Source organism: Salvelinus fontinalis, chromosome 27 (genome assembly GCF_029448725.1).
Source record: "Salvelinus fontinalis isolate EN_2023a chromosome 27, ASM2944872v1, whole genome shotgun sequence".
Lineage (NCBI taxonomy): Eukaryota > Metazoa > Chordata > Actinopteri > Salmoniformes > Salmonidae > Salvelinus > Salvelinus fontinalis.
In genome coordinates this window covers 1,123,112-1,134,966 of record NC_074691.1, presented here as the reverse complement: position 1 = coordinate 1,134,966, position 11,855 = coordinate 1,123,112, and positions in this window count along the sequence as shown.

The window sequence follows — 11,855 nt, the reverse complement described above, 5'->3', positions numbered from 1 at the left end:
GCGCATGACGCAGCTCCAAAAGAGTGACTAGCTACAGGGTTTTTTAATTTATAGTGCCTGTGAACGCGCAATCGACCCCATTCAAATCGTCATCACGTAAAGGCATCCAGGGGAAGACGTAAGCAGTGTCCGTATACTCATAGGAATAACATTGGCTTTAAAACTGACTCCAGAACAGTGGCCAAAATTTCTGAAATCTGACTCCATGTCAGGGAAATTGCTGTAGAATGGGTTCTGTTCCACTTAGAGACAAAATTTAAACTCCTATAGAAACTATAGACTGTTTTCTATCCAATAATAATAATAATATGCATATTGTACGATCAAGAATTTTGTAGGAAGCCGTTTCAAAAATTACATGATTACCATAAATAGTGACAACAGCGCCCCCAGCCACAACAGGTTAGAGTTAGCTACACCTCAGATTGCAGCCCAAATAAATGTTTCACAGAGTTCAAGTAATAGACACATCTCAACATCAACTGTTCAGAGGAGACAGGCCTTCATGGTCAAATTGCTGCAAAGAAACCACTACTAAAAGGACAACAATAAGTTCAATAAAGGTTCAATAAAAAATATAAATAATAAGAAGAGACTTGCTTGGGCCAAGAAACACGAGCAATGGACATTAGACCGGTGGAAATCTGTCCTTTGGTCTGATGAATCCAAATTTGAGATTTTTGGTTCCAACCGCCGTGTCTTTGTGAGATGCAAAGTAGGTGAACGGATGATCTCCACATGTGTGGTTCCCACCGTGAAGCATGGAGGAGGAGCTGTGACGTGTCGGGGTGCGGCCATACACCATCCCATCTGGTTTGCGCTTAGTGGGTCTATCGTTTGTTTTTCAACAGGACAATGACCCAAAACACACCTCCAGGCTGTGTAAGAGAAGAATTGAGATGGTTTGGGATGAGTTAGACCACAGAGTGAAGGAAAAGCAGCCAACAAGTGCTCAGTATATGTGGGAATTCCTTCAAGATTGTTGGTTGAGAGATTGCCAAGAGTGTGCAAAGCTGTCATTAAGGCAAAGGGTGGCTACTTTGAAGAATCTCAAATATAAAATATATTTTGATTTGTTTAACACTTTTTTGGTTACTACGTGATTCCATATGTGTTATTTCATAGTTTTGATGTCTTCACTATTACTCTACAATGTAGAAAATAGTACATATGAAGAAAAACCCTTGAATGAGTAGGTGTGTCCAAACTTTTGACTGGTACTGTATCTCTCCTACCCATTCATACATCCAACAAACCAACCAACCAACCAACCAGAAATAAACTTAGTAACAGATCAACTCAACATTCACTGTTGATAGCAATATACTGTATACTGTATTTTACTTCTAGTTGTCAGTGGCTTCTGATGAGGCAGGACATCTAAGTGAGGCTGGCACCAATTATTCAAGATGTGCTTTGTCTATTGTTAGAAAAAGCAGGCTAACAAGCTGGACCACATGCTGATGCCTATCAGCCATCACAGAGATCTAAAATAGATTATGGCCTGTGTTCAAACACGGATAATGTCAGCTCTAATAATAAACCATGAGGATTTTTGAAGATCTGAGAATAAGCATAATCACAACTGATTTCATTTTCTATGTACGAATGTCTAATTTCCACTATAATTTTTTTCAAGGCAAGCCCAGGCATAAACCACATTTGCATGACCTTTTGCAAGACATGTAAATAATATTTGTAAAAAAGTTCAATAAACGTGTACAGAACCAATATATAAACTACACAGAAACGGTGCTCAGCTCATAAACTGAAAAATCCAACAAACCCACTGCCCCCAGTCCCCTGAAACATCAATATAATATTATGGTTTTGAAGGTAGCAGTCAAAGGGTTTTGTTGCTGTGATCAACATAAAGCTTACCTAAGAAGCTGGAGTCAATAAGGCCCAGGATAAGAGCTAAGCTGATAGCCAGTTAGTCAACCTTGGCACAGAGCCCCCTGCTAGTTAATAGAAAATAACCCTGGTGAATTCAGGGGGGTGTGCCGGCAGAGCTCAGTAATCTATGCCCAGGGAGTCACGCTTACAATTCATAAATCGTTATTAGATCAATACATCAAGGGTAGATTCTCACTTCTTGGTCTCCTACTGACAATTTCATTTCTTACCTCAGAAATGACAAGCATTATCTGCTGGTGCGGTTATGTGATTGGATTGACTGGATTGATCACTTAAAGACATGCTCCAGAACTTTGGTGACTAGTAAGTCTTTTTTTAAACTCCCGCTTCGGGCTGAATGTGTCAATGTGTAGTTCAAACATGCATAATCTACATGCAGAATTACTGGCTTAACTCTTTGCCAAAAAAAATCCCTATTTTGAAAGCGATAAGCGCTATTTACCCTACATTTTCTCCCACGTGGGACAGCCCCCTAGCAATTCCAGTTCCAGCTAATTAGCTTTACCTACAAAATGAGACATATTTTGTGAAATCTGGTAAATCATAATTTTTTAAATTTTATTTCACCTTTATTTAACCAGGTAGGATAGTTGAGAACAAGTTCTCATTTGCAACTGCGACCTGGCCAAGATAAAGCAAAGCAGATCGACACATACAACAACACAGAATTACACATGGAATAAACAAACATACAATCAATAATACAGTAGAAAAATCTATATACAGCATGTGCAAATGAGGTAGGATAAGAGAGGTAAGGCAATAAATAGGCTATGGTGGCAATTGAATTACAATATAGCAATTAAACACTGGAACGGTAGGATGTGCAGAAGATGAATGTGCAAGTTGAGATACTGGGGTGCAAAGGAGCAAGATAAATAAATAAATACAGTTTGGGGATGAGGTAGATTGGATGGGCTAATTACAGATGAGCTATATACAGGTGCAGTGATCTGTGAGCTGCTCTGACAGCTGGTGCTTAAAGCTAGTGAGGGAGTCTCCAGCTTCAGAGATTTTTGCAGTTCGTTCCAGTCATTGGCAGCAGAGAACTGGAAGGAGAGGCAGCCAAAGGAAGAATCTGCTTTGGGGGTGACCATTGAGATATACCTGCTGGAGCGCGTGCTACGGGTGGGTGCTGCTATGGTGACCATTGACCTGAGATAAGGTGGGGCTTTACCTAGGAGAGACTTGTAGATGACCTGGAGCCAGTGAGTTTGGTGACGAGTATGAAGCGAGGGCCCACCAAAGAGAGCACACAGGTCGCAGTGGTGGGTAGTGTATGGGGCTTTGGTGACAAAACGGATGACACTGTGATAGACTGCATCCAATTTGTTGAGTAGAGTGTTGGAGGCTATTTTGTAAATGACATCGCCGAAGTCGAGGATTGGTAGGATGGTCAGTTTTACTAGGGTATGTTTGGCAGCATGAGTGAAGGATGCTTTGTTGCGAAATAGGAAGCCGATTCTAGATTTCATTTTGGATTGGAGATGTTTAATGTGAGTCTGGAAGGAGAGTTTACAGTCTAACCAGACATCTAGGTATTTGTAGTTGTCCACATATTCTAAGTCAGAACCGTCCAGAGTAGTGATGCTGGACGGGCGGGCAGGTGCGGGCTGCGATCGGTTGAAGAGCATGCATTTAGTTTTACTTGCATTTAAGAGCAGTTGGAGGCCACGGAAGGAGAGTTGTATGGCATTGAAGCTCATCTGGAGGTTAGTTAATACAGTGTCCAACGAAGGGCCAGAGGTATACAGAATGGTGTCATCTGCGTAGAGGTGGATCAAAGAATCACCATCAGCGAGAGCGACATCATTGATGTATACAGAGAAGAGAGTCGGCCTGAGAATTGAACCCTGTGGCACCCCCATAGAGACTGCCGGACACCAGGACCTCCGATTTGACATACTGAACTCTATCGGAGAAGTAGTTGGTGAACCAAGCGAGGCAATCATTTGAGAAACCAAGTCTGTTGAGTCTGCCAATAAGAATGTTGTGATTGACAGAGTCGAAAACCTTAGCCAGGTCGATGAATACGGCTGCACAGTGATGTCTCTTATTGATGGCGGTTATGATATCGTTTAGGACCTTGAGCGTGGCAGAGGTACACCCATGACCAGCTCTGAAACCAGATTGCATAGCGGAGAAGGTACGGTGAGATTCGAAATGGTCGGTAATCTGTTAACATGGCTTTCGAAGACCTTAGAAAGGCAGGGTAGAAGAGATATAGGTCTGTAGCAGTTTGGGTCTAGAGAGTCTCCCCCTTTGAAGAGGGGGATGACCGCGGCAGCTTTCCAAGCTATTGGAATCTCAGACAAAACGAAAGAGAGGTTGAACAGGCTAGTAATAGGGGTTGCAATAATTTCGGCAGATAATTTTAGAAAAACAGGGTCCAGATTATCTAGCCCTGCTGATTTGTAGGGGTCCAGATTTTGCAGCTCTTTCAGAACATCGGCTATCTGGATATGGGTGAAGGAGAAGTGGGGGAGGTTTGGGCGAGTTGCTGTGGGGAGTGCAGGGCTGTTGACCGGGGTAGGGGTAGCCATGTGGAAAGCATGGCCAGCCGTAGAGAAATGCTTATTGAAATTCTCAATTATTGTGGATTTATCGGTAGTGACAGTGTTTCCTAGCCTCAGTGTAGTGGGCAGCTGGGAGGAGGTGCTCTTATTCTTCATGGACTTTACAGTGTCCCAGAACTTTTTTGAGTTTGTTCTACAGGATGCAAATTTCTGTTTGAAAAAGCTAGCCCTAGCTTTCCTAACTGCCTGTGTATATTGTAATCATCTTATGAGCAATAACAAAAATAGCATTAACCATATACTGGTATATCTCTTGCAGATGGTGTAATATTGTTTCTTTCTCTTGATGTGTTTCTTCCTTATACCTAGTACCTTTATAGCGCTAGTTGCAACTTGCCACTGGAAATTGTAACTAGATGCAAAACAATGGGGTCTCACCTCATCTATAGCACATCTATGCAAGCCTCACAACTCAGGATTGTAGTCTGGATATACACCTTACGTTTGTCATATATTCTACCCCTTAACCTCGTATTATGATCCCTGTCTATCGATTTGATTGTGCTAGTTGATTGTTTCCCAGATATAAGGCAGTAAGGGCTCGCCTAGGGCTGAAAAACAGCCGGGACCGGTCCTGTGCTTCTCCATATGCCATGATTTAAAAACCCATAAAGGGCTAAATTATTTTCAGCTGATACACATGTTCAAAGTCTCCAACTCAAGGAACTTCAGAGCCCACCTAGAAGTGTATTCAAAAAGCTTCTCAGAGTAGGAGTGCTGATCTAGGATCAGTTTAGATTTTAGATCATAATGAATAAGATTATATGGTCAAGGGGGACCTGATCCTAGATCAGCACTCCTACTCTGAGAAGCTTTTTGAATACACTTCTAGGTGTGCTCTGAAGTATATACCCTGCAAATCTATACCCTGCAAATCTAGAATAGTCCCAGTAAGCAACATTTCATTGAAAAGACATCTAAAATAGGTATTTTCCAGACGTTGAAGTTAGGTTCATTTTAGGTTCTGAATGAAAGGTGAAAATCTGTATTTTCCGGACGTTTAAAATATGTATTTTCTGGAGGTTGAAATCAGGTTCATTTTCGATTCTGAATTAAAGTAGACGTCTATTTTTGTACCAAATCAAGGCCAGTCCAGACTGGACCAAATCTGATCCAAACATTGAGGTCTACGTTTTGGCCAAATCAAGGCTGGTTCAGGATAAACCAAATCTGAACCAAAGACTTTTTAGTGTCTGTTTGTGCTTACTGGGGTGTAGCTTACAGTGTCAGCCCACAATGGAATTTTATGAATGCCCATCCATGTGGTAGGCCTACCTTATTCCTCTGACTAATCAATTTGGCTATTTAAGTTCTGAATGTCAGTTCTGAATGTCAAGATACCCAAAATCTGCTACATGATTTATGTTAGGTACTGTTTTTACAGAATGTTGGTGGAACCCCGCAGCGATGCGTCTCTCCAACAGCACCCTGGAGAGGCGCACTGGGAGTGGACAAGCCCCTGCCCCAGCCCCAAGCCCCGCCCCTGCCTTCGACAAAGTGGGCACTGCTTATTACAGGGCAGCATCAGCACTCACCTAAAAATCCCATATGCCACTGGTTGAGAGAAATTGTCCTTGTTTTTGGGCAGAATTATGTGAGGTTTTATGTGTTGTTGGAGGTGTGTCTTGGTCAGTTTAACACTGTAACCATACTGATGCTCCTATAGCAGTCTAGCTGGAAGTCACACATCATGGGAGGCAGAGTTCACTCACTCACAGAAAGTGATCTTTCTCATTAGCAGTCTTTAAGAGTTTTGATTATTTATTTTTTTAGATCCACTCCTATTATGTCTGAGATCGTTTGAAGTTTGGAAACAGCAGGTAGAGAGCGCCAGAGTTTTAGATTTCAATAATGGTGAATATGATTACATTACTGACATTACCGACTCAATTGTCCAATGCTCACTGACCAACCTCTCATCAATAAAAAAAAAGGTCAGATAATTTACATATCTGATGGCTTCACTGTGATACATTATTGTGTACAAATAAGTGTTTACCAGTGCTATGTTTACTGACCATACAACAATAAATAGGATACATCTAAAAAAAGTGAAGGTGACAGGAAAATTCTGAAACCTGAATAATGTTTCTCCACCACAGACTGTTAACATTTAACCCTTTGTCATATGTAACATGGAACTAGGCTTGCAAAATTCCGGAAACTTTCCTAAAATTCCCCAGGTTTTCAGAAATCCCAGTTGGAAGATTCCCATAAACAGGAAATCCAGAATCCAGGGCAGCAGGTAGCCTAGTGGTTAGAGTGTTGGACTAGTAACTGAAAGGTTGCAAGATCGAATCCCCAAGCAACACAAGGTAAAAATCTGTCATTCTGCCCTTGAACAAGGCAGTTAACCCACTAGGCCGTCATTGGAAACAAGAATTTGTTCTTAACTGACTTGCCTAGTTAAATAAAGGTAAAACATAAATAAATCAAAATCCTCCAACCAGGATTTTTGGGAAAGTTACCGGAATTTTGCAACCATACATGAAACTCATTATCATGTGTACAGAGTGGAATAATAAGTAATATTACCGTATGTACTCTCACAACCAGAACGTTTTTGGGGCTCATCTTCTTATAATGTGTACAAAATGTTCTGACTTAAAAAGAGTGTTGCGGAATAAATATTTTGTACTGTAAATAATATAGAGATACTAGGTTAGAAGGACTGTCAGGGTGCTAACATAAAATGTACTTAACAACAGGATAGTGTTTTGGTTTGCAGATCGAAAATCGATCCATTTCTACAGTACCAGTCAAATGTTTGGACACACCTACTCATTCAAGGGTTTTTCTTAATTTTTTGCTATTTTCTATACTGTAGGTTAATAGTGAAGACATCAATACTATGAAATAACACATATGAAATCATATAGTAATTAAAAAAGTGTTAAACAAATCAAAATATATTTGAGATTCTTCAAATTAGCCACCCTTCGCCTGAATAACAGCTTTGCACAGTCTTGGAATTCTCTCAACCAGCTTCACCTGGAATACTTTTCCAACAGTCTTGAAGTTCCCACATATGCTGAGCACTTGTTGGCTGCTTTTCCTTCACTCTGCGGTCCAACTCATCCCAAACCATCTCAATTGGGTTGAGGTTAGGTGATTGTGGAGGCCAGGTTATCTGATGGAGTACTCCATCACTCTCCTTCTTGGTGAAATAGCACTTACACAGCCTGGAGGTGTGTTGGGTTATTGTCCTGTTGAAACACTAATGATAGTGGGACTAAGCGCAAACCAGGTGGGATGGCGTATTGCGGCAGAATGTTGTGGTAGCCATGCTGGTTAAGTGTGCCTTGAATTCTAAATAAATCACTGACAGTGTCACCAGCAAAGCAGCCACACACCATCACACCTCCTACTCATGCTCCAACCTTGTCACAAGATAACTGATTGGCTCAAACACATTAAGAAGGAAATAAATGCCACAAAATAACTTTTAATAAGGCACACCTGTTAATTGAAATGCACCTCATGAAGCTGGTTGAGAGAATACCAAGAGTGTGCAAAGCTGTCCTTAAAAGGCAAAGGGTGGCTACTTTGAAGAATCTAAAATATATTTTGATTTGTTTAACACCTTTTTGGTTACTACAGGATTCCATGTGTGTTATTTCATAGTTTTGATGTCTTCATTATTATTCTACAAATGTAGAACATATTAAAAATAAAGAAAAACCCTGGAATGAGTAGGTGTGTCCAAACTTTTGACTGGTACTGTATATAAAATGGTGTTGTACAAGGAAAATTAATATTGTAAATACACTACAGTTTCAATTGCAGACCATGCAGCTTATCTCATGCTGTAGGGTAAATCCATTTGAATTCAATCACTTTGACACCAAAACACTCAAGAGATAAAAGTCCTCAAAAGTTGACCCCTTTAGCATACCCCACCCATCACTAGAAAAGACAAACAGGCTTGTCAAACTATTTATAATTTCTTCAAAGGAAATGGTTGAGAGGCAACATGATCTTGATTACAGGGTGGGTGTCATGTTTTGGCTGATAAATGTAAAATGACAAATACAATTTTAATTTACACTTTCAAATGGTACCACAAAGACAGTTGGAGGTCCAGACATCAGAGAATATTGACTTGAATGGGAATGTCTGTTTAAAAAAAATGTCTACTGTTAACCCTCCACAGAGGCGGCAGGTAGCCTAGCGTTTGAGTGTTGGGCCAGTAAACGAAAGGTCGCTGGTTTGAATACCTGAGCCGACTAGGTAAAAAATCTCTTGAAGTGGCCTTGAGCAATGCACTTAACCCTAATTCCTGCTTTAATAAGTAGCTCTGGATAAGAGTGTCTGCTAAATGTTAAATGAAACTTATTGAAATATTGATAATAGAATAGACATGACCATTTAAGTTGACATTCAGAGGGTGATCTGGCAGTCATCTTTGTGGTATTAAATGGTGTACCAGATAAATTGCAGGTGTCTGAAGGGATAGGTCCATTCTATGAATTGTATTTCTATGATTGAAATGACACCCACTCTGTATTCAAGAGGATGTGGTGTCTCAACCGATGGTGGACACAACACAAAAACCTCAGATTATGTAAAACTAAGCTACAACATACGCGAATACGTTTACGCGTTTTTATATAATTGGTGGTAAAAGGTAAAAAATTACACCATTTTAATATTAAACACGTATTTTAAAGAAATTATGAAATAGTTTGATAACCTTGTTCGTAAACTTTTAAATGACATCAAGCTCAATCGTTTATCTTTTCCAGTGATGAAGAAGTCTCATGGTAAGGTGGGGTATGCAAAATGGGTCAACTTTGAGCACCTTTATCTCCTGAATGTTTTGGCATTCAGGTCCAAAAAGTCACTTTCTGACAACTTCTTCCATGGACAAACATGTATGAAAATGTTTAAAACAAAAGGAATGCTGTCAAAAAAGTGATTGAATTCAAGTGGATTTATCCTGTATGAGCTATACACTCACTTTGCAAATGGCAGAGCACTGTTGTTTCTTTCTTTTCAACTTTTTTGTACGTTTTTAGTTGCTTTCTTCATAGAGGAAGAGTAGGGAGATTACATATTTTGTACGGAGGTTATATACACAGATGAGGACAGAAAACTGTTTACACGACGAAGCCAACCGCTTTCCTGTTTGATCAATATTCCACTCTTGGCTTGCCATTCAGATAACTGCTTTATTCAATTAGTCCAGCCTGATCGTACTGAGAACATTGCTCTGCCTGCATTTGACTTACTCTCTCAATGTCATAAACTGCTGGTCCTTTGCAGCAAGATCAACAGTCAGGAAACATGTAATATACTAACATGTTTTGTACTGCCTAGGTAAGGTGGATCAGAGGTTGGATGTGTGACTGCTAAACAATACATATAAGTTACAACTGCAAATCTGTATGTATGTTGACACGAACACAATGTTGCCTTCATGTTGCATAATACGGTTACAATGACCACAAACCAAATCTGTGTATCAAAAGGGGGAAAAGGCTAACTCAATAAAACAGTTAATGAAATTGTTGAAACATAATTTGTGTTTTTACATACTTCCTATAAACTGTATACACTTTGAAACTCAAGTGGTAGAAGAATATGAAGCCTATGTTTAAGAATAAATCCAACTATCCAATTGTGCTCATTGTTATGCTAATTTATAACACATCCACATTGTGCATTTACTCCAGACACTCCCATCCAGAGCGACCCACAGGAGCAACCAGGGTCAAGCGCCCAGACCAAGTAAGCTCAGAGAACGGGACCGCCGAGTGCTGAAGTTTGTAGCGTGTAAAAATCATCTGTCCTCGGTTGCAACACTCACTACAGAGTTCCAAACTGCCTCAGGAAGCAACATCAGCATAAGAACTGCTCGTCAGGAGCTTCATGAAATTGTGTTCCATGGCTGAGCAGCGCACACAAGCCTAAGATCACCATGTGCAATGCCAAGCCTCAGTTGGAGTGGTGTAAAGCTCGCTGCCATTGGACTCTGGAGCAGTGGAAAGGCGTTCTCTGGAGAGATGAATCACGATTCACCATCTGGCAGTCCGACAAACTAATCTTTGTTTGGCTTAGCCGGAAAAACCCTACATGCCCGAATATAGCCAACTGTAAAGTTTGGTGGAGGAGGAATAATGGTCTGGGGCTGTTTTTCATGGTTTGGAGTAGGCCTCTTAGTTCCAGTGAAAGGAAATCTTAAAGCTACAGCATACAATGACATTCTAGACGATTCTGTACTTCCAACTTTGTAGTAAAAGTTTAGGGAATGCCCTTTTCTGTTTCAGCATGACAATGCCCCTGTGCACAAAGCGAGGTCCATACAGAAATGGCTTGTCGAGATTTGTGTAGAAGAACTTGACTGGCCTGCAGAGCCCTGACCTCTACCCCATCGAACACCTTTGGGATGATTTGGAACGCCAACTGAGAGCCAGGCATAAATCGGCCAACATCAGTGCCCGACCTCACTAATGCTCCTGTGGCTGAATGGAAGCAAGTCCTGTCAGAATTGTTCCAACATCTCGTGAAAAGCCTTCCCAGTAGAGTGGAGGCTGTTATAGCAGCAAAGGAGGGACCAACTCCACATTAATGCCCATGATTTTGGAATGAGATGTTCGACAATATCCCTAAGTGGAATTACGTTTTTCGACTTTTTGACAAATGAACTTAAAATTAAAAGCTGAAATGTCTTGAGTAAATAAGTAGCGATATTTATGAATTGTTCAGCAGTCTAATGGCTTGGGGGTAGAAGCTGTTGAGAAGCCTTTTGGTCCTAGACTTGGCGCTCCGGTACCGTTTGCCGTGCGGCAGCAGAGAAAACCGTCTATGACTGGAGTCTGAAAATTTGATGGGCTTTCCTCTGACACTGCCTATTCAATAGGTCCTCGATGGCAGGAAGCTTGGCTCCAGTGATGTACTGGGCCGTTCGTAGCGCCTTACGGTCACTGCCCTCTGTAGCGCCTTACGGTCAGATGCCGAGCAGTTGCCATACCAGGCAGTGATGCAACCGGTCAGAATGCTCTCAATGTTGCAGCTGTAGAACCTTTTGAGGATCTGGGGCCCATGCCAAATCTTTTCAGTCTCCTGAGGGGGAAAAGGTTTTGTCGTGTCCTCTTCACGACTGTCTTGGTATGTTGTTTGGACCATGATAGTTTGTTTGTGATGTGGACACTGGGAACTTTAAGCTTTCAACCTGTTCCACTACAGGCCCGTCGATGTTAATGGGGGCCTGTTCGTCCCGCTTTTTCCTGTCGTCCACGATCAGCTCCTTTGTCTTGCTCACATTGAGGGAGAGGTTGTTGTCCTGGCACCACACTGCCAGTTCTCTGACCTCCTCCCTATAGGCCGTCTCATCGTTGTCGGTGATCAGGCCTACCACTG